The following is a 24,640-nucleotide window of genomic DNA, read 5'->3' as shown; positions in this document are numbered from 1 at the left end:
CCCACTGTGGGCAAAGGTGAGCCTCTGTAGATGATTGCTCTGAAGGATAGAGCAGCCAGCACACAATAGCAGAGTGCACACAACACACACTGAGACACTCCCTGAAGTGCCAGGCCCTGGGAACTACATGATTTCCTCTTAGTAAGGCCATCATTTTCAGAAGCAGGAGACATAACTAACTTTTATAATACAGAGAATAAGGCGGAGACTGAATAAAATGCCAAGACGCAGGAATTTATCCCCAAGAAAGAACAAAATAAAGCCACTGCCAGAGATCTAAAAGAGACAGATAGAAGTAACGTGCAAGATAGAGAAGTTAAAGCAACAATTGTAAGGATACATCCTGGGCTTGAGAAAAGAATAGAAGACATCTTTTACCACAGAGATAAAAGAGTTAAAAAAATCAGTCATAAATGAAAAATGCAATAGATGAGATTAGAAACAGACTTAATACAATGAAGAGCTGCCTGGAAGAAGCAGAGGAATGAATTTGTGAGATGGAAGACAAAATAATGGAAAATAATGAAGCTGAACAAAAGAAAGAATAATGGAACATGAAAATAGACTTAGGGAACTCAGTGATTCCATCAAATGTGATAACAGTTGTATTATAGGAGTCTCAGAAGAAGTTACAAAAGGGGGAGAAATTTTATTTCATGAAATAATAGCAGAAAACTTCCCTAATTTTGGGAAGGAAACACACATCCAGAGAACTCCCATCAAAATCAACAAAAGCAGACCAATGACAAGACATATCGTAATTAAATTTGCAAAATATAATGATAAAGAAAAAAATCTTAAAAATAGCAACACAAAAGAAGACAGTAACATACAAGAGAAAAAAACCATAAGGTTAGCTGGAGATTTCTCAACAGAAACAAAGCAAGCCAGAAGGGAGTGGCATGATATATTCAAAGTGCTGAAAGGGAAAAACCTTCAGCCAAGAACACTATCATTTAGAATAGAAGGTGAAGTAAAGAGTTTCCCAGAGAAACAAAAACTAAAAGAATGTGTGACTAAACTAGCCCTGCAGGAAATATTAAAGGGAACTCATTGAGTGCAAAGCAGAGACCAAAAGTGGTAAAGACAAGAAAGGATCAGAGAAAAGCTCCAGAAACAACCACAAAACAAGTAATAAAATTGCAATAAATAATATGTCAATAATTACTTTGAATGTAAATGGATTTAATGCTCCAATCAAAAGAGATAGGGTGTCAGAATGGATTAAAAAAAAAAAAGACCTATCTATATGCTGCCTGCAAGAGACTAATTTTAGACCTAAAGGTACCTGCAGATTGAAAGTGAAGGGACAGAGAAACATATATTATGCAAATGGATCCCCAAAGAAAGTGGAAGTAGCAATATTTATATCAGATAAACTAGACTTTATTTTTCTTAAAGATTTTATTTATTCATGAGAGACACACAGAGAGAGAGGGACAGACACAGGCAAGGGAGAAGCAGGCTCCATGCAGGGACCCCGATGTGGGACTTGATCCCGGGCCTCCAAGATCACACCCTGAGCTGAAGGCGGCGCTAAACCACTGAGCCACCCCAGCTGCCCTAAACTAGGCTTTAAAACAAAGATTGTAAAAAGAGACAAAGAAGGGCATTATATAACCATAAAGAAGACAATCCAACAAGAACATATAACAATTGCGAATATTTATGCACCCAACTTAGAAGCACCTAAATATATAAAATAATAACAACATAAAGGAACTAATTAAGAATAATACCATAAGAGTAGGTCAAAGGACAGATCATTCAAACAGAAAATTAACAAGGAAACAATGGCTTTGGGTGACACACTGGACCAGATAGACTTAACAGATATATTCAGAACCTTCCATCCTATGATGGTAGACTACACATTCTTTTCAAGTGCAAATGGAACATTCTCCAGAACAGGTCACACATTAGGCCACAAAACAGGCCTCGACAGTTACAAAAAGACTGAAGCCATACTGTGCACCATTTTTGACCACAGAACTATGAAACTAGAAATAAATCACAAGAAAAATATGGGAAAGAGCACAAATAAATGAGGACTAAACAACATGCTACTAAACAATGAATGGGTCAACCAGGAAATCAAAGAAGAAATTTAAAAATACATGGAAACAACTGAAAATGAAAACAGAACAGTCCAAAGCCTTTGGGATGAAGCAAAAGTGTTCCTAAGAGAGAAGTATATGGTAATACAGGCCGACCTCAGAAGCAAAAAAAAAAAAAAATCTCAAATGAACAACCTAGCCATACACTTAAAGCAGCTGGAAAAAGAGCAATAAATGAAGCCCAAACCCAGTGGAATGAATGAAATAATAAAGAGTAAAGCAGAAATAAAGGATATAGAAATCAAAATCAGACAAACAAACAAAAACAATAGAACAGATCAATGAAACCAGGAGCTGCTTCTAAAGTAACAAAATGATAAACCTTTAGCCCGACTCATCAAAAGAGAAACGATCCAAATAAATAAGATCACAAATGAGAGAGGAGGAGCTACAACCAACACCACAGGAATGCAAATATCAATAAGATATTATGAAAAACTATGCCAAAAAATTGGACAACCTGGAAGAAATGGACAAATTTCTAGACACATATAAACACCAAAACTGAAACAGGAATAAATATAAAACTTGGACAAACTGATAATCAGCAAAGAAATGGAATCAGTAATCAAGAAACTCCCAACAAACAAAAGTCCAGAACCTAATGCCTTCACAGGCGAATTCTAACAAACATTTAAAGAATTTAAATTAAAGAGTCAATATTTTTTCTTCTCAAACTGTTTTAAAAAATAGAAAAGGAAGGAAAACTTCCAAATTCATTCTATGGGGCCAGCATTACTCTGACATCAAAACCAGATAGAGCCTCCACTAAAAAAGAGAACTGCAAGCCAAAATCCCTGATGAATATGGGGTGCAAAAATTCTCAATAAAATACTGCAAACCAGATATATTTAAAAAAAATCATTCACCACAATCAAGTGGAATTTCTTCCTGGGTTGCAAGGTGATTCAATATTTGCAAATCAATCAATGTGACACACCACATTAATAAAAGAAAGGATTAGAGCCATATGATCATTTCAATAGATGTAGAAAAAGCATTTAAGGAAGTATGACATCCATTCATGATAAAACCCCTCAACACAGTAGGTTTAGAGGGAATATACCTCAATATTATAAAGTCCATATATGAAAATCCCAGAGCTAATATCATCCTCAATGGGGAAAAACAGAGAGCTTTTCTTCTATAGTGAGGAACAAGATAGGGATGTCTACTTTTAGCACTTTTTTTCAACATAGTACTGGAAGTCCTCACCAAAGCAATCAGACAAGAAAAAGAAATAAAAGGCATCCAGATGAGCAAGGAAGCAGTGAAACTTCCACTTTTTACAGATGATATGATACTATATATAGGAAACCTGAACAAATTCATCAAAAAACACCTCTGCTAGAATCAGAGAAAACACCTCTGCTAGAATCAACCTCACTAAATGAATTCAGTGAAGTTGCAGAATACAAAATCAATGTACAGAAATCTGTTACATTTCTAGGGGCACCTGGGTGGCACAGTCAGTTAAGTGTCCAACTCTTGGTTTTTGCTCAGGTTGTGATCTTGAACTTGTGGGATTGAGCCCCATATTGGGCTCTGCACTCAGCTTGAGTCTGAGTCTGAGTTTCAGTCCCCCTGCTCCCCAGATTAAAATTCAGTGAGACTTCAGCGAATCTTTTTTAATATCGTTGTCTCTGACTACTCTGGCTCAGTGGCAATTATATACTCACTAACATAGATTTGTAATTATTTTATACTTTTGTCTTTTAAATTCTCCAAAAAAAAAAAATGCCAATATCTTCTCCCATTCTGTAGAGTGCCTTTTAGTTTTGTCGATTGTCTCCTTGGCTGTGGAGAAGCTTTATATAGGTTATATAGTTTACTTTTTATAATTTACTTTTGTTTCCCTTGCCTCTGGAGACATATTTAGAAAGAAGTTCCCTAAAGGCTGATATCAGAGAAGTTACCGCCTGTGTCTTTCACTAGGATTTTATGGTTTCAGGTCTCACATTTAGGTTTTTAGTCCATTTTGGATTTATTTTTGTGTATGGTATAAGAAAGTGGTCCGGTTTCATTCTTTTGCATGTTGCTGTCCAGTTTTCCAACACCATTTGTTGAAAAGACTATCATTTTCCCATTGAATATTCTTTCCTGCTTTGTTGAAGATTAATTGATCATACAGTTTGGGTTCATTTCTGGGTTTTCTATTCTGTTCTCTTGATGTATGTGTTGATTTTTGGGCTAGGACTATAGTGTTTTGATGACTATAGTTTTGTAATATAGCTTGAAGTCCAGAATTGTGACACCTCCTGCTTTTCTTTTCTTTTTCAAGGTTTCTTTGGCTATTCAGGGTCTTTTGTGGTTCCATGCAAATTTTAGAATTATTTGTTCTACACCTGTGAAAAATGTGTTGGTGTTTTGATAAGGATTGCATTAAATGTGGAGATTGCTTTGGGTAGTATAGATCTAACAATATTTCTTCTTCCAATCCATGAGCATGGAATGTCTTTCCATTTCTTTGCACCCTCTTCAATTTCTTTCATCATAAAGAATATAACTATAAAATTACATAAAATAAAATGAGAAGGGAATAAAAAATATGTTATTATAAAAATCAACTAAACACAAAAGAATGCAGTAATGGAGGAAATGAAGTATGAAGAAGCTACAAGGCATACAGAAAACAAACAACAAAATGGCACAAGTTAGTCCTTCCTTAACAGTAGTTTCGTTAGTTGTATATATTCAATTCCCAAGTCAAAAGGCATAGATTGGCAGAATGGATTAAAAAAGCATAATCTAACTATATGCTAGTTACAGGAAATTCACTTTAAATCTAAAGACACAAATACTATGAAAGTGAAAGAATGGAAAGATATATTTCATATCAAATAATAACGGAAAGAGGGTTGAGATGTTTTTACTAATATCAGACAAAATTGACTTTAAATCAAAAACTGTTATGATATGAAGAATATTATATTTTGATAAAAGTGTCCACCAAGAACCTATGAAGAATTTTAAATATATATCCACCAAACATGAGAGCTTCAAAATATGAAGCAAACATTGGCAGACTTGAAGGGACAAATAGATAGTATACAATAATGGTTAAAGACTTCAATACTCACTTTCAATAACTGATAAGGCAACCAGACAGAAGATCAATAAGGAAATAGTGAATTTGAACAATACTGTGAACCAATTAGATCTAACAGGCATATACAGAACCCTCCACCCAACAAAAGCATAATACATTTTTTTCAAGTCACCTGGAACACTTTCCAGGATAGACCATATGTAAGGCCCCAAGACAAATCTTAATAAACTGAAAGAGACTGAAATCATACAAAATATCTTTTCTGACCACAATTGAATGAAATTAGAAATCAATAACAAAAGAAAACTGGGAATTATATATAGAAATTAACACACTCCTAGAGCAATCAATTGGTCAGATAAGAAATCAAAAGGAAAATAAGGAAATATCTTGAGACAAATAAAAATGAAAACACAACATACCAAAAGATATGAGATATAGTAAAAGAAGTGCTATGCAAATTTATAGTAACACTTACACTAAGGAAGAAGAAAGTTCTCAAATCAAAGTCTAACTTTACACTTTAAGGAACGAGAAAAAGAAGACCAAGTTAAACCCACAGCTAGGAAAAGGAAGGAAATTATAAAGATTAGAGTGGAGATAAATGAAATAGAGAATAAGAAAACAATCAATAAAATTCAATGAAACCAACAGTTGGGTCTTTGAAAAGATAAAAAAAAATTGGCAAACCTTTAGCCACACTGATTAAGAAAAAAAATACTCAAATTATTAAAATCAGAAATGAAAGTGGGGACATCACTACCAACTTCACAAAAATGAAACAAATCATAACAGAATATTATGAATAACTGCACACTAATCAAATTGGATAACACGATGAAATGGCCAAATTCCTAGAAACACAACTATCAAGACAGAATCATAAAGAAATAGAAATAAATAGACCTATGAATGGTAATAAGGATTTAATCAGTACTCAAAAACCTCTCAACAAAATAAAAATCTCTGTACCAGATGGCATCACTAAGGAATTCTACCAAATTTTAAAGAATTAACTCCAATCTGGGCATTAATGAGGGCACATGATGTGATGAACACGGTGTTATACACAACTGATGAATGATTGAAAACTATATCTGAAACTAATGGTGTACTCTATGTTGGCAAATTGAATTTAAGGGGAAAAAAGGGAAAAAAAGAAAATCAACATCGATTACAAAAAAAGAAAAAAAAAAAAGGAAGAATTAACACCAATCCTAATCAAGCTCTTCCAAAAAAATTAAAGAGGAGAGAGCACTTCAACTCATTAACTGAGGCCAGCATTACTCTTGATACCAAAGTCAGATGAAGACACTATAAGAAAACTACGTGCCAAAATCCCTCATGAATATCGATGCAAAAATCTTCAATAAAATACTAGCAAACTGAAGTCAATAGCATATTAAAAGTATGATCCACCATGACCTAGTAGGATTTATTCTTAGAATTCGAGAATCGCTCAACATACAGAAATCAAATAATGTAACAGATCACATTAGCAGACTGAAAGGAGAAAATCATACGATCATCTCCACTGTTGCAGGAAAAAGCATTTAACAAAACTAAACACATTTTCAAGATAAAACACTCAACTGTTTTATAAGATTTAAGGATTCTTTTGAGGGGCACCTGGGTGACAGTCACTTAAGCATCTGGTTCTCGGTTCCAGTTCAAGTCTTGATCTCAGGGTTGTCAGATTGTGCCCCAGGTTGGGCTCCTTGCTCAGCACAGAGTCTGCTTCTAACTCTCTCTCCCTCTCCTTCCCACTCTTTTTTCCTCTCTATAATAAGTACATCTTAAAAAAATCCTTTGATGACAAAAGACAACACAATGACACTCAGAGGAAAGCTAAACTCTTTGTAACTTACAGCTCTAGATGAGAGAAAGTTTCCAGACCTTGCCACCACAAAGGATTACCTCAAAACAGCATACAGGAGCTGTAGTTGGCAGCTTATGTGTGGCAAGCTGAGTGTGGCTAGCTAGGATTTGCAGGCTCCCTCTGGATGACTAATTTGAGTAATTTCAGTGGGCTCTAGTGTATAGGGCCTTTCTCTAGTGGTCTGGGACCTGCCCCCAGAGCAGTTTGTATGGGTATAGAGTGGCCTAGAGTGTGAGAACCTGATAAAGGAAGTGAGTGAGTTATCAAAAGAGCAGAAAAGAGAAAAAGGAGAAGTATAAGTCTTTGCAGGCCCTCCCACAACTGAGTTCCTCATTTATGTGGTATTAGCCAGATCTGAAATTTCTGGGGCTTCTAACGATATTTTGGTGGAGCTGAAAAGTGGGTTAAAAGAATGAATTATATTTTTTCGTAAAAATAATATCTTGATGTTTTTCTTAGGTCAAGCTGAGAGGTCTAGCAGTTATATTGTTGGAGGATATAAGTTAATTGTTTAGTAAGGTGTATGTATATAAAGGTTAATAGTACTTGGTCATAACCAGGGAGAAGGGGTGGTTGTGGGGGACATGATCAGAGTACACAGTGGGGAATTGTGATGGAAAATTGAAGTAAGGGAATAAGAGAAGGCACTGGAAAGTGAACGGTTCTTTCTTCAAGGAGTTAGGGGCTGGAATAATCATTGTCATTAATTTTTAGGATGGCACAGATAGTTAGCAACCTCTATGTGATTTCCCTTGAGGCAAAGGAGTATAGGGGTTTTGACCAAGAGCAAGGTATATACAAGATTCATGGACTAAGCAGACAGTAAGCTCAGGAAGTATAGTATAATCTCTAATATCAAAGAAAGAAAAGCTATAAATGTCCCACATCCAATTTGTTAGTACCTTAGGAGAGGCAGCCTCTGGGCATTACTAAGGTCGTGGTCTGAGAATCAGGAATGACGTTATCTCTGATGAAAAGAGCAATGTCATTTTTAGCAGTAAGTCCTGGACCAGGGTAATGTTTTCTGTGTTGTGAGACTGGGATAGCCTTCTCAAGGGATACCCACTGGGGTTGATGTGGGTCATGATTTGTGATCATATGGCCAAACTACTACAAGATTTAACCCTTGAAGAAGTTGAAGACAATACTGGGCCTGGGGGCTTGTTAATATCTTTTAAGTCAAGGTGCTTTCTGGGGCACAGCTAGCAGAAGTGATGCCAGCATCCACAATAGTGTTGTAACTGGACCAAAGCTCTGGAACCCGACTAGCACAACTAATGGTCTACTTAAGGGTAGCAAAACCTAAAAGCTCCCAGCAGTTCAAGCTTTTGCCCAGATGGATGATGAGAGGCGTTTTATTACAAATAGGATTTAAATCCTGTGGTCTGATTTGAGTGCATGTGCCTTTTAGGGTAAAGAATTTTTGAAATCTCTTTTCTCTTAATACCCAAAATATAATATAATAATATTAAAGTATAGGTTCCTATAGAAGGTATTTAATAGAACTTTTAGCCTCCTGGCAATAGGTGTAATTGAGAAGCCTAAACAGCTCCTCAAAGAACTGCTATTTCAATTACAAAATGACAAATGAATCATTAAATGGATCTATAACTTTCCCAGGTCTTAATCTGTCTTAATTCAAGGCCCCTTGGCCTACTCACACTGACACCTACTTTAATAATCTTTCCCATCTCCCTTTATTTCACTTCTCAAAATAGACAGTGCGTGTCTCAGTCAATAGCAGTAATATCTGGAATACCAAAGGGAATAAGGAGTGTCCTGGTATAGCTTGAAATTGTGACCTTTGCATACATAAAGACATGTATAATTTTTATTTATATTTTGGGTATTAAGAGAAAAGAGATTTCAAAAATTCTTTACCCTAAAAGGCACAAATTAGGCAATAGTCCAAGAGTTTGTAAAAACATGCAGATGGAGCCATTTACTGACTAGAGTATCCGATGCTAAGATGACTGCCTAAGGTTTGGCTAATTGTGCTGATCATCGGATCCCATCCTTTATCAGTAACATTCTAGTTAGGAGATGGGAAGTAGCAACATTCCACTGAGCTCCATCATGTACGATGGATCTTGAGGCTGAGGAGATGAGATGGTGAAGGAGCACAGTCCCCAGGACACCTGCCACCCACTCAGAGCACCCCGGATCCAGAGCCCCGCAGCGGTGGGGGACAGGATCCCCAAAACTAGGGCACCAACACTTTCCTCCATGAGGGTCACAAGAAATACAGGGACAAACCAGGGTATAATAATAAAGAAACACCAGTCAAAAACGTGATGAGTCTTTAGAACAGATCTCTGCCCAGATGCAGCCTTGATCCTAAACACACCAGAACATCTGACCCTGGGAAGTGTAACTTCTATTGCCCTAAAGTGGGTTCCCACTTGGGCTAATATTTAGCACCCCACTTTAGCCGATTGGCACTGTTTTTAATATTCTCACACTGCAGAAATTTGGATAAACAGAGCCATGGTGATCACTGACTGACACAGCAGCAAGTAGTGAGCCTAAAGCTCAATGGGTGGCAGTTCTGTCCTAAGCTGCTTTCACAGTCATTTGGAATCAACTAGGAAGACAAGAGCAGTCTGTTCACAAAACTACTCCAGAATCAGCAGTCATGGTCATACCATACTGCCTAGAAGAGCTCGAGTGGGGCGGGGGCGAGGGGTGGGGTGGGGTGGTGAGGGAGACAGAGAATCTTAAGCAGGCCCCACACTCAGTGGGGAGCTTGAAGTGGGGCTCCATCTCACGACCCTGAGATCATGACCTGAGCCAAAATCAAGAGTTAGACACTTTACCCCTTAACTGACTGAGTTACCCAGGTGCCCCTAAAGATTCTTTTGATCATAGGTTGGAACACAGTGATACTCAGATGGATGAAAGGTAGCTCCCAATAAAAGAAGGCTTCCAGGCTGACTCACCCAGAGAGTAGCAACTGGGGACAGGAGTAACAGCAAGCTGGGCTGCAGGGGGCAGTTTATGTATGGCAAGCTGGGTGGAGTTAGCCAGTTTGAGGGAGCTCCCTGTGGACTGACTAATTTAAATAATTTCAGTGGGCTCTGAGACATAGGGACTCTCCTCGGTTGCCTGGTACCTGGCCCTGGGCCAATTAGGCAGATATATAGTGCCTGAAGTGTGAAAGTCTGATAGTGGAAGTGGCTGGGATTGTGCTTGTAATCAGCTGCTCTAGAAGAGGTACTGACTGGTCTCTAGCTAGTTCCCCAAAACTGGGTCAAGACAATATTAAGATAAACACCACTATATTACACTAACAAACTGGGAATAGAGAAAACCTTCTTAACATTGTAAAAGCTATTATGAGAACCCCACAGCTAACATCACACTCAAGGGTGAAAGACTGAAAGCTTTTACCTTAAGATCAGGAAGGAAGGAAGCCTGGGTGGCTCAGCAGTTTAGCGCCGCCTTCAGGTTCCCTGCATGGAACCTGCTTCTCCCTCTGCCTGTGTCTCTGCCTCTCTCTCTCTCTCTCTCTCTCTCTCTCTCTCTCTGTGTGTGTGTGTGTGTGTGTGTGTCATGAATAAATAAATAAAATCTTAAAAAAAAAAAAAAGATCAGGAAGGAGACAAGAATGCCCACTTTTGCCACTTCTATTTAATATAGTATTGGAAGTTCTAGCCAGGACAACTAGGAAAGAAAAATGAACAAAGGGCATCCAAATAGGAAGAAATGAAATAATCTCTGCTCATATAGCCCAAAGATCCCAACACAGGGGTGAAAAGCCCATTAGAACTAAGAAACTAATTCAGCAAAGTTGCAGGATACAAAGCCCACACACAAAAATCAGTTGTGTTTCCATACACTAAGAATAAACAATCTGAAAAGAAATAAAGAAAATAATTGCATTTACAATACTACCTCAAACAATCTACAGATTCACTGTATCTCTGCCAAAATCCCAACTATTTCCTTTGTGAAAATAGAAAAACTCATCCTAAAATTCAAATGGAATCTCAAGAGATCTCAAAGCCAAATTAATCTTGCAAAAGAACAAAGTTGGAGGATTCACACTTCCAGATTTAAGAAGTTATTACAAAGTAATCAAAACCGTGTGTTGCTGGCAAAAAGATAGACATATAGAACAAAGAAATAGATTGGCCCAGAAATAAACACATATATAAAACCACATATATGTTCAACTGGTTTTTGACAAGGGTGTCAAGATCATGAAATGGAGAAAGAACAGTTTTCTGACCAACAGTGCTTGGAAAACTGGATATCCATATGCAAAAGAATAAAGTTGGACCCTGTACTTACCCTATATCCAAAAATTAACTCAAAAGGGATCAAAGACCTAAATGTAAGAGCTACACTGCAAAACTCTTAGAAGAAAATATAAAGAATAATCTTCACGACATCGGATTTGGCAGTGATTTCTTGCATATGACACCAAAAGCAAAGGCAACCAAAGGAAAAATAAATAAATTGGAAATATTGAAAATTAAAACTTTTGTGCCTCACAGAAAACTATCAAGAGAGTAAAAGAGTAACCCACAGAATGGGAGAAAACATTCAAAAATATTTGGGGAATCCCTGGGTGGCTCAGCTGCTTTAGCACCTGCCTTTGGCCGGGGGCGTGATCCTGAAGTCCTGGGATCAAGTTCCACATCAGGCTCCCTGAATGGAGCCTGCTTCTCCCTCTGCCTGTGTCTCTGCCTCTCTCTCTGTGTGTCTCTCATGAATAAATAAATAAAATATTTAAAAAAATATATTTAATAAGGGATTAATATCCAGAATATATAAAGAACTACAGTTCAACTACAAGAAAAAAAGGTAAGAAATAGACAAAGAACTTGAATAGATATCTTTCTAAAGAAGATATTTAAAAAAAAAAAAAGATATTTAAATGTCCAATAATCACATGAAAAGATACTCAACATCATTAATTAGGGAAATGAAAATCAAACTCACAATACGATACCACTTCACAGCAATTAAGATGACTGCTATAAAAAATTATATGAAAAAATCCCAGAAAATAATAAGTTTTAGTGAGAATATGGAGATATTGAAATCCTCAGCATACCTGAAATCCTCATGCATACCTGGAAGTAAAATGGCACAATTGCTCTGGAAAACAATATGGTGATTTCTCAAAAAATTAAACACAGAAATATGTGATCCAGCAATTCCACTTCTAGATATATGTCCAAAAAAATTTAAAGCAGGGACTTAAAGAAATACTTGTATACCCATGTTAATGGCAGCATTCTTGATTGCAGCCAAAAAATAGAAACAGCTCATTTGTCCATTGACAGAAGAATACGTAAACAAAATGTGGGGTACATACACCCAGTGAAATATTAGTAAGCCTTAAAAGGAAATTCTGACACACGGTACAACATGGATGAATCTTGAAAACATTATGCTCAGTGAAATAAACCAGACCCAAAAGGACAAATATTGTTTGAGTCCACTTATTCACTAGAATAGTCAGAGCCATAGAGACAGAAAGTGGTTACTAAAGGCCTGAGAAACAGGGGTAAAGGAGGAATTAATTGGTAGAGTTTCAGTTTGAGATAATAAAACAACGGTGATGGTTGCACAAAAATTTGAATGTAATTTTAATATAACTAACTTATATACTTAAAAATGGATAAAAGAGTAAATATTATATATATATGCATACAATGTATATATAATATATATTTACCACAATTTTTTCAAGTTAGAAAAAACTTATCAAATAATGGTGTTTCATTCTGAAAATGATAACCCTACAGTACTGATCTTAACAGAATTGAGGCCACATTATCAAAGGTTTTATGGTATAGTCTCCAAATATCCTTGCTATTTACATGAACTTGAATGTTCATTAGCTCATTTTGAAATTCAATTTGTAGAATATCATGTTTAGCTTTCTTCAACAATATTTATTACAAGAATAAATTTGCAATTTCCTGATGGTAAAAGCAGATTATCTTTCTGTTCTAAAACAACTTTGAGATCTAAAATATGATTCTGAACTATTGAGAAAGACAGATCCAATGTTATAACTAGAGTGAACTTTGGAGCTAATCAAACAAATTCAAATCATGACTCAGCCACTTACTATCTGTTTGACCTTTGGTAAATTACTTAATCTCTCTGAGCATGAATTTCCTCCTCTGTTAATTGGAGATAATGTACCCAACTTGCAGAATTGCTGTGAGGATTAGAAATAATGAAACTAAAAGTTTAAAAATAAATAAACTAAATGTTTAAGCACAGAATGTACTTAATAAAGTATTGCTTTTACTCTTAAGACAAATTGAGAAATTCTTATAAGAAAACTAGATAGGCAGTACTTCTGAGTTTTGAACACTCAAATTGTGTACAGTAGTTTGTTAGTATGTAAGAAGAACTGCATTCAGATTAACAATGTACTCCTCAAGGAGTAACCATAGATACAGTCTAGGAAAATAGTACCTGATTTTATCTGTAAAAATCACCATCTGGTGGCACTTAGATCCTGTTACAGCTTGGTGCCCATATGTCCCAGGACACACTGCCAACACAACAAAAGGAAGACTGGTTAAAGAGAGATCACTGATAAAGACTTTATATGAAAATATAAGAGACTTAAAAAAAGTAGATGCTTTAAAAATAAGGATGCATTTAAAAAATGGTGATAGCTTTTTCAATTTTACCCAAATTTTATGCCAATTACCAAACTATATTCCCACCAAATAGTTCTTGAGGGGATACTTAAAGTTTGAGAATTATCAAATTGGATCAGTGGAAAAAGGTATCTTGCTGTCTGATGGTATATTTTAAATACTGAGTGAAGATGAGCTTTTGTTCATATTATGTTGGTTCATTTGTATTTCATTTTTACTGAAGTGCCTGAATATGCCATTTTCCAGTTTTTTGTTTTTATATTTTTTTTATAAGTTGTAAAAACTTTTTGGATATTAAGAAAATTAAACTTTCATCATATAAACTGCCATTTATGCCTGGTTTGTTTGTTCTTTTTTTTTTTTTTTTGAGTGTTGTTTTTAACAATGAGAAAGTTTAATATGATCATGTTTTACCCATCTGCCCATAAAATCTAAATTTTGTTTCTAGTTTAGAAAGCCTTTCCAAACCTACACTCTTTAATTTAGTAAATCCATTTCAGGGCATTTGTCTCATAAATATAGTCTCCAAAATGGATTGAAAATTATGTTTAAAAACTTACTGTACTGGGCAGCCCGGGTGGCTCAGTGGTTTAGCGCCGCCTTCAGCCCAGGGCGTGATCCTGGAGACCCGGAATCGAGTCCCACATCGGGCTCCCTGCATGAAGCCTCCTTCTCCCTCTGCCTGTGTCTCTGCCTCTCTCTCTTCTCTGTGTGTCTCTCATGAATAAATAAATAAAATCTTTAAAAAATAAAATAAAAATTATTGTCAATGGTTTCATCTTTAAAGAAAATAAAACTTACTGTACCAATAGGGGATTGGTCAATAACTTATGCTAATTCAATAAACAGAAAGACATGTAGCTTAAAAATGAATATACACACACATAATTTTGGAACAATTTTCAAGTTATATTGTTAAACATATAATTGAATTATAAGACAAAATATAGTATGATCCTATTTGTGTAAAGAGAACAAAAGGACCTAAATCTAAATCATATTCTTTCATATTCTTAGGAATGGTCTAGAAAGTTACATAGAAATGTGTGAACAATGGTTACTTCCAAAATGCTGGTCTGGAAAACTCTAGGTCCGTGTGGGCAAGAGGATTTAATTTTCACAGTAAATTCTTCTACGTTGTTTGAATTTGTATCTTGCCCATGTGTTTTTATAACAAGGAATGAATATTAAGATATATACACTTTGGAGATATAACAGTAGCAGCAGATAGTCTCTGAATCTCCCTGAGTCATCACATTAAAAGCAAACCAACTAGACATAAAAACCAAAATCCATAGACCACATCAACAATAAAACAAGTTGGCAAGGTATTCTCACGAACTTCAAAATATCAGAGTGTGGATAAGCTGTCAACATCCATAAAAGACCAGCATCATATCAGCATCTGTGTATGACATGACATTTGACAAACCTAAGTATAAGAGAACACCAAAACAGTTAACAGGTGTTCTATGAACAGCAGCAGAAGGGGCACTTGGGTGGCTCAGTTGGTTAAGTGACAGACTCTTGATTTTGGCTCAGGTCATGATCTCAGGGCTGTGAGATTGAGCCCCGCATCTGGCTCTCTGCTCAGAATGGAGTCTGCTTATCCTTCTCCCTCTGTTCCTCCCCTGTTCTCTGTCTCTCTCAAATAAGTAAATAAATAAATAAAACCTTAAAAAAAAAAAAACAATTAGAGAAGAGTCTGGTCAAGCCAATAGTTGGTAAATAGAAGAGGTCAACCATAAGATCTGAAGAGGCTGAGAAATTTAAAACTAAGAATTCTCGGGAATCCCTGGGTGGCTCAGCGGTTTAGCGCCTACCTTTGGCCCAGGGCCTGATACTGGGTCCAGGATCGAGTCCCACATCGGCCTCCCTGCATGGAGCCTGCTTCTCCCTCTGCCTGTGTCTCTGCCTCTCTCTCTCCTCTGTGTCTTTCATGAATAAATAAATAAAATCTTAAAACAAAACTAAGAATTCTCAAAACTGACCAGTGAGGGCTCAAGTCCAGAACAGGTCCTTACACTGAAGACAAATTCTTAGAAGTGGAACTAAAATAGAGATGATGAAAGCAGAAGGTCGAGATAAAAGTGAAAAAAGAAGGGCAGACACAAGAAATCTCAAAAACCAAAACCTTGAGGTTTTTGAATCCTACATGAAAACATGCTCTAACTGGTAGGGTTAATGAGGTGGAAGAGAGAATGAGTGGTATAGAAGACAAGTTGATGGAAAGGGAGGAAGCTGAGAAAAAACTCACAGAGTTTTAAAAGACTTTCCAGAACAATGCTTCCTTACAAAAAAAGTTCAGGAAAATTAATTTCAGTTAAAACTGAGCCCTGAGGCCGAGGAGATGAGATGGTGGAGGAGTGGGGTCCTCAGGCCACCTGCCCCGGCTCACCTGGGTCGCTTGCAAGGCCCCGGGCATCGGGGATGCGGAGCCCCGCTCGGGACCAGCGGACAGGACAGATCACAGGAGGGGGGTGCGGGGGGCAGGAGCAGGGTCCTCAGGCCACCTGCCCCGGCTCACCCGGGTCGCTCTCCGGGCACCCTGAACACCTGCGGATTGGAGCTGCGACGTCCGAGAGAAGAGCTGGCAGGCGGCAGAGGCGCGCGGCGGCCCCGAGCAGGCGGGAGGGCGGGGGGAGGGAAACCCTCGCTCCGGGGGGGGGGGGGGCGCACCTGGGGGCGCACCTGGGGCGCGGGCGGGGGGGCGCCCTGCGGGTGTGCGGACCCCGGAGCACCTCGGCCGGGGGGGGGGGGAGGGCAGACCGCGGGGGGGGGGGGCAGGGCGTGTCCCCAGGTAGAGACACCTGCGGTGCTGCAGGCCCCGCCCCGGGAGAGCGCGGAACGGCAGGTGCGCGGAGCGGCAGCGCTGCAAGGCGGGACTGAGCCAATATAATGCACAGCTAGAGGGTTGGTTTATTTTTTTAAAGATTGCATTTATTTATTCATGAGAGACACAGAGAGAAAAAGAGGCAGAGACCCAGGCAGAGGGAGAAGCAGGCTCCATGCAGGGAGCCCGACGTGGGCCTCGATCCCGGGCCTCCAGGGTCACGCCCTGGGCTAAAGGCAGGCGCCACACCGCTGAGCCACCCGGGGATCCCCAAGATCTAGAGGTTTTTTTCACTACAATTCATTTTTATCTCAGGTTAAAAATTTCCAATATTGCTTCTCTTTTCCTGCCTTAACTACAATATTTTACCCACTCTTCGTTTTCAAGCTTTTTCCTTTTTAACTTCCTATTTCTACTAGTAGATATATTCTTAGATATAGTCTTCATTTTTGGATTCTCTTCACTGTATTCAATTTAATTTTGGTAGATATAGGAATCATGGGTTTGGGGGTTTTGTGCTTTGCTTGTTTGTTTGTTTGTTTGTTTGTTTTTCTTTCTGTTTTCTTTTGTTTTATAATGGTGGAAATTAGTATCTTCTAACACATGGACCAAAATACACCCAGAATCAACAGGAACACTGTGTTAGTTCATTCTGTGAGACTATATTCTCTCTTCCTTCCCCTTCTGCCCCACCTCTTTTATCTTGTTCCTGTTTTTGTGGTTGATGTTGGGTCTCTGTATAGGTTTTGCTGGTTTATATAAATTTGGAATTGAGCATCTGCTAACATATAGGACAAAATACACTCAGAACCAAGAGGATCACCCTCTACATCTCCTTGGGGAGGCTATATTCTCTTTCTGCCACCACTTCCTCACCACCACCACCCCCTTTTTTGCTTTGTTTTCTGTTTTTCTTTTAATTCTTACTATTTTGTTTTAAAATTTGTTTTTCACTTTAGTGGTCCTTTTATTTTGTTATGTTCTTCTTTTTCTTTTATTTTCTGGTTTCTGACCTCTTCAGAATCGTCTAGGGTGTATTTTACTTAGGTCATGGTTGATATTTTTGACTCTGCTCGCTCATACAGCCACTCTGCACTGGACAAAATGACTAGAAGGAAGAATTCACTACAAAAGAAAGAACTGGAAGTAATACTCTCTGCCACAGAATTTCTGGATGTGGATTTAAATACCATGTCAGAGATACAATTCACAAATAGAATTATAAAATTACTGGTGGCTCTGGGAAAAAAAGCATAAAGGACTTTAGAGATTCTCTTACTGTGGAATTGTGATTTAATCAGGCCAAAATTAAAAATAATTTAACTGAGATACAGTCTAAACTGAATGCTCTAACTGGTAGGGTTAATGAGGTGGAAGAGAGAATGAGTGGCATAGAAGACAAGTTGATGGAAAGGAAGGAAGCTGAGGAAAAAAAAGCAATTAGGAATACATGAGCAAAGGCTTAGGAAAATAAATGATAGCTCAAAAAGGAATAATATTCATCTTATTGGGATTCCCGAAGAGGGAGGGAGGGAGGGAGAGAGAGAGAGAGAGAGAGAGAGAGAGAACCCCAAAGTATATTTGAACAAATATAGCTGAGAACTTTCCTAACCTGGGGAAAGAAACAGGCATTCAGATCCAAGAGACAGAAAAGATTTGCCCCACCGCAAATCAACAAAAACCCTTCAACACCTCAATAATTAATAGTGAAACTTGCAAATTTCAAAGATAAAGAGAAAATTCTTAAAGCAGCTCTAGACAAGAGATTCTTAACTTATATGGGGAGAAATATCAGATTAACAGCAGACCTATTCAGAGAGACCTGGCAGGCCAGAGAGGGCTGGCATGATATACAGGGTACTAAATGAGAAAAACATGCAGCCGAGAATACTTTATCCAGCAAGGCTGTCAAGGCTGTCATTCACTATAGAAGGAGAGATAAAGAACTTCCAGGATAGACAGAAACTGAAAGAATATGTGACCACCAAACTGGCTCTGCAAGAAATATTACAGGGGCTCTGCAAGAAATATTAAGAAATATAATTAATAATATTAATAAATATTAATATAAAGAGGAAGCCCAAGGAAATAATTCACAAAAACAGGGACTGAGTAGGTAATACTATGACACTAAATTCATAACTTTCAATAGTTACTCTGAATGTAAATGGGCTAAATGATCCCATCAAAAGACACAGGGTATTAGACTGGGCACAAAAGCAAGATCCATCTATATGCTGTCTACAAGAGACTCATTTTAGACCTAAGGACACCTCCAGGCTAAAAATGAGGGAGTGAACCATTTACCATTCAAATGGTCCTCAAATGAAAGCTGGGGTAGCAATCCCCATATCAGATGCATTAGAGTTTATGTTAAAGACTGTAATAAGAAACGAAGAGAGACACTATATCATACTTAAAGGGGCTATCCAGCAAGAAGACCTAATGATTATGAACGTTTATGCCTCTAATGTGGGAGCACCCAATTATATCAATCAATCCATAGTAAAGAGATAACATAGATAATAATGCATTAATAGTAGGAGACTTTAACACAACATTCTCAGCAAAAGACAGGTCTTCTAAGTAGAACATCACCAAAGAAACAATGGCCTTGAATGATACACTGGGCCAAATAGATTTCACAGATATATACAGAACATTCCCTCCTAATGCAAATGAATGCACATTTTTCTCAAGTGCACATAGAACTTTCTCCAGAACAGACCACATACCGGGTCCAAATCAGGTCTCAACCAATACCAAAAGATTAGGACTGTCCCCTGCATATTTTTAGACCACAATACTTTGAAACTAGAACTCAATCACAGGAAAATATTTGGAAGAAACTCAAACACATAAGAGTTAAAGAACATCCTACTAAAAGATGAACGAGTCAACAAGAAAATTAGAGAAGAATTAAAAAGATTCATGGAAACTAATGAAAATGAAAATACAACCACTCAAAATCTTTGGGATATAGCAAAAGTGGTTCTCAGAGGGAAATACATCACAATACAAGACTCCCTCAAGAAACTGGAAAAACTCAAATATACAAGCTAACCTCGCACCTAAAGGAATTGGAGAAAGAATAGCAAATTAAGCCTAAACCAAGCAGAAGAAGAGAGATAATAAAGATTAGGGAAGAACTCAATGAAATAGAGACTAGAAGAACATAGAACAGATCAGCAAAACTGATCAATTCTTTCTTTGAAAGATTTAATTAGATAAACCTCTCCCAGTCTTATTAAAAAGAAAAAAGACTCAGATTAATCAAATTGCAAATGAAAGAGGAGAGATCACAACCAATACCAAGGAAATAAAATGATTTTTAAAATGTATTATGAGTAACTATATGCCAACAAATTAGGTGAGCTAGAAGAAATGGATGCATTTCTGGAAACCTACAAATTGCCCAAAGTGGAACAGGGAGAAATAGAAAACCTGAACAGGCCAATAACCAGCAAAGAAATTGAAGTAGTCATCAAAAACCTCCCAAGACACAAAAGTCCAGGGCCAGATGGCTTCCCAGGGGAATTCTACTAAACATTTAAAGAAGAAATAATACCTATTCTACTATAGCTGTTTCAAAGGATAGAAAGGGAGGGACTACTTCCAAACTCATTCTATGAGGCCAGCATTACTTTGATCCCAAAACCAAAGACCTCACTAAAAATGAGAATCACAGACCAATATCCCTGATGAACATGGATGCAAAAATTCTCAACAAGATACTAGCCAATAGGATCCAACAGTACAATAAGGGGATTATTCACCATGACCAAGTGGGATTTATCCCTGGGATGCAAGGGTGATTCAACAATCACAAAACAATCAATGTGATAGATCATATCAATAAGATAAAAAACAAGAACCATCTAATCCTCTTAATGGATGCAGAGAAAGCATTTGACAAAATACAGCATCCATTTCTGATCAAAACTCTTCAAAGAGTAGGGATAGAGGGAACATTCCTCAATATCATAAAAACCATTTATGAAAAGCTCACAGCAAATATCATTCTCAATGGGGAAAAACTGAGAGCCTTTCCCCTAAGATCAGGAGCATGGCAGGGATGTCCACTCTCACCACTGCTATTCAACACAGTACTAGAAGTCCTAACCTCAGCAATCAGACAACAAAAAGAAATAAAAGGCAGTCAAATTGGCAAAGAAGAAGTCAAACGTTCCCTCTTCGCAAATGACATGATACTGTATATAGAAAACCCAAAAGACTCCACCCCAAGATTGCTAGAACTCATACAGCAATTCGGCAGTGTGGCAGGATACAAAATCAATGCCCAGAAATCAGTGGCATTTCTATGCACTAACAATGAGACTGAAGAAAGAGAAATTAAGGAGTCAATTCCATTCATACTTGCACCAAAAACCATAAGATACCTAGGAATAAACCTAACCAAAGAGGTAAAGGATCTATACTCTAAAAACTACAGAACACTTATGAAAGAACTTGAGGAAGATGTAAAGAGATGGAAAAAACATTCCATGCTCATGGATTGGAAGAATAAATACTGTGAAAATGCCTATGCTATCCAGGGCAATTTACACCTTCAATGCAATCCATAACAAAATACCATGGACTTTCTTCACAGAGTTGAACAAATAATCCTAGGATTTGTATGGAATCAGAAAAGACCCTGAATAGCCAGAAGAATATTGAAAAAGAAAACCAATGCTGGGGACATCACAATGCCTGATTTCAAACTATATTAGAAAGCTGTGATCATCAAGACAGTATGGTACTGGCACAAAAACAGACCATAGATCAATGGAACAGAACAGAGAACCCAGAAATGGGCCCTCAACTTCATGGTCAACTCATCTTTGACAAAGCAGGAAAGACTATCCACTGGAAAAAGGACAGTCTCTTCAATAAGTGGTGTTGGGAAAATTGGACAGCCACCTGCAGAAGAATGAAACTGGACCAATCTCTTACATCATACACAAAGATAAACTCAAAATGGTTGAAATATCTAAATGTGATACATGAATCTATCAAAAATACTAGAGAAAAAACGACAGGACACCTGCACCCCAATGTTCATAGCAGCAATGTCCGCAATAGCCAAACGGTGGAAGGAGCCATGATGTCCTTTGACAGATGAATGGATAAAGAAAATGTGGTGCATATACACAATGGAATATTCCTCAGCCATCAGAAAGGACGAATACCCACCATTTGCTTCGACATGGATGGAACTGGAGGGTATTATGCTGAGTGAAATAAGTCAATTGGAGAAAGACAGTCATCATATGGTTTCACTCATATGTGGAATATAAGAAATAATGAAAAGGATTATAAGGGAAAATGGGAAAACTGAGGGGGGAAAATTAGAGAGGGAGACAAACCATGAGACTCTTAGTCTCACATTTTTTACACTGCCGTTATCTCTGTTTTTTTTATGGAAAGCCTCAGGTCAATATAGGATGGTAGCCCCAGTACAGAAGACAATTATCCTTCTCTATCTCCACACAACAGGAATCTAAGAGTGGCAGGTTAACAGAAAGGGGGCTGTCCTGAGCTTCTGTCTCCCAAAAGAAGAGTGGAGTTTTCAATGCTTTCGTTTTTTTTTTTTTATGTCTGGTCACCAAATGTGAAAGTTGTAAGGCGATGTCAACTTCTAAAATTGGATGTAGTAGGAGTTCATATACATATATATACTCATATGTCCATATTCAGAATAGTGTGTATACTGTATATAATATGGGTTAATTCATATCAATAACTGTTGGAATTCCAATCATATCATCCTCTGTACCCTTGAGAACTAAAATCTTGTTGTGAAAGGAAGAAGATACAGATGTACTATGAAAGAGTTAAGTAAAGCTATGTAGTCCTAAATTTGGATTGGGAATATTAATATGAATTCTGTATGCACATGTATGCTTATAGACATCTGCTTCCCATATGGCAAGTGCTATCATAGATCTGTTAAATGTTTATGTTTTTAAAGAAAAATTTTCAGTTGAAACCTTAAAAAAAAATAAACTGCTCCTCAGAATAAACTTAACAACCAACCTCATCATTCTTTTTTAAAAAAATTCTCCTCTCTTTTACCTTTGAGTATAGTCAGATGCTATTAGTGACGGTCTAAACTACACATCCAATTACAAACAAATCCACTTTCCTTCAGAATAGTCATTGAGATTCTCTATATTGACCATCTTCCAACATTCCAAACACGGACAAGTTGAAAAAGTTGTACAGTAAACACTCATTAAGGCTTTAATTTGCATTTCCCTGATAACTGATATTGTTGAGTACTTTTCCATATGACCATGAGTATGTCTTTTTTGTGTGTGTGTGTGAGATCTGTTCAAATACTTTCTTCATTTTTTTTTGTTTTATTATTTGTTTTTAAAGATTCCATTTATTCATTTGACAGAAAGAGAGATGGAGAGAGAGAGTGAGTGCATAAGCAGGGGGAACGGCAGAAGGAGAGGGAGAAGCAGGCTCTCCAAGCAAGCAGCCTGACAAACAAGGAACCTGATGTGGGGCTTGATCCCAGAACCCTGGGATCACAACCTGAGCCAAAGGCAGATGCTTAACCTACTTAACCCACCCAGGTGCCCCACTTTCTTCATTTTAAATATTAGGTTACTTCTCTTTTCTCTCCAGCCGGCTTATGTGGCGTTCACAGCTGATCCTTCCAAACCTCCTGTACTAGCACTCTGCTTGAAAAGAGACTCCTTTGCCCCAGCCTCTTGCATAGGCAACCTGGGGTGGTACTTCCAGAAAGCACCTTCTGGACTTTAGTTGGCCTAGTGTCAGCCTCATGCAACATCACTATGCCAATAAGAATCTTCCCGGAAAGAGGGCCATTGTGCTATATCTCTTGTTGCAGTTTTGGCCTTTGAATGTACACATTTATATCCAGCCAGATCGCCCAAATTCTCCCTCATAAAAATTCTGTAGTATTAAAGAAATAAACTTTTGTTTTCAGGGTGACTTCAAATTATCAATGACATCATGTTTGAAGTATGAGAAAAATCAACTACAAGTCTGAGAAGAGGTAGGTGATAACTTTTACATTTCCCCACATTATTATTTTACTATCAAGCTTAACTACTTTAGAAATAAAACATCCTTTAGTCCTAAATCAGATTATTCTAAGATGCTTTGGAGACTGAAAAAATCCTACCTTGGCCTAACATTCCTTCACGTCTATTCATAAAAGAAATTCTTCTTTTTTGTTCCAGACTTGTAAAGTTTGATGACCCAGAGCATTATGGGATGGCTTGGTGCTTGTATGAAACAGAATTCTCATCAGGAACATAATTAACCAACTTTAGGGCAGTTCGAAGAGTGCTATGAAAAAAACAAAACAAACAAATGCAACTCAAGAGATCACTCTGCCCCCCCACCCCCGCCCCTTCATTTTTGTTTTATGTTTTGGAAAGCTCTTGACATGACCTAGCAAGTAGTACAAGACTCTTAGGAGCTGGTTTATTTGCTAAGTCAAGAGAGAGTTTGACAGTTCTCAAGACTGCAAATCTGCTATTACTTCATTAAGCCATGGAGGCAAGATCTCTGCTGAAAAGACTGTCATTTGCATTGTCCTTGCTTCTCACAAGATCACAAGATCATCAATGTTGGGTCTTGATACTATGAGCCAATCAGTTGGAGATAACTGCACCTTGGCATGTGGGAATGCATTAGGAGTTCAAAGTTCTCTTCTTTTGCCTCCTAATTTGGGTATATCCCAAGTTTCAAACGATCATTTCATCCATGATGCACATTTTGCAATATCAAATGGTTATTTCCGGATATAGTTCAAAACTATTCTAATGAAAATGACAGGAAACTGATTGATTAGGAGTCACAAAGAAAGAATTCAGCTTTTAGCTGGATGGCTGGTCATGAATTTAAAGCCTTTCTGACAGGAAGGGGTAATGTGGCACAGCAGGGAAAAGCAGGGTTTCATCTTCAGAAACACCAAGCTTCACATCATTGTTCTGCCCCATAACTACTGCATGTGACCTCAAGTGGCCTCAATTTCCACATCTGAAAAACAGTCACCTACCTTAGAGGACGATTGTAAGGATTAAATGAAAAATACAGGCATACATCTGGCATATACTCAACACTCAATTAATGGTTCTTACT

The 24,640-nt window shown here is 37.6% G+C and overlaps 1 protein-coding gene across 2 annotated transcripts in view; it reads right to left on the bottom strand.

Annotated features, from left to right (window-relative positions):
- The window catches only part of TLR3 (toll like receptor 3), a 28,495-nt gene extending 21,327 nt beyond the window's left edge, over positions 1–7,168 (bottom strand). Inside the window, exon 1 of one of the 2 annotated variants that reach the window (XM_072776059.1) lies at positions 7,035–7,168. The gene's annotated coding sequence lies outside the window, so the exon portion shown is untranslated. The remainder of the gene's footprint in view (positions 1–7,034) is intronic. The other variant, XM_072776063.1, reaches the window with a different exon arrangement.
- Positions 7,169–24,640: the final 17,472 nt, after the last annotated feature.

Source organism: Canis lupus, chromosome 15, assembly GCF_048164855.1.
Source record: "Canis lupus baileyi chromosome 15, mCanLup2.hap1, whole genome shotgun sequence".
Lineage (NCBI taxonomy): Eukaryota > Metazoa > Chordata > Mammalia > Carnivora > Canidae > Canis > Canis lupus.
The sequence above is the reverse complement of the archived record's forward strand: the minus strand, read 5'-3'. Positions and strand labels throughout refer to the sequence as shown.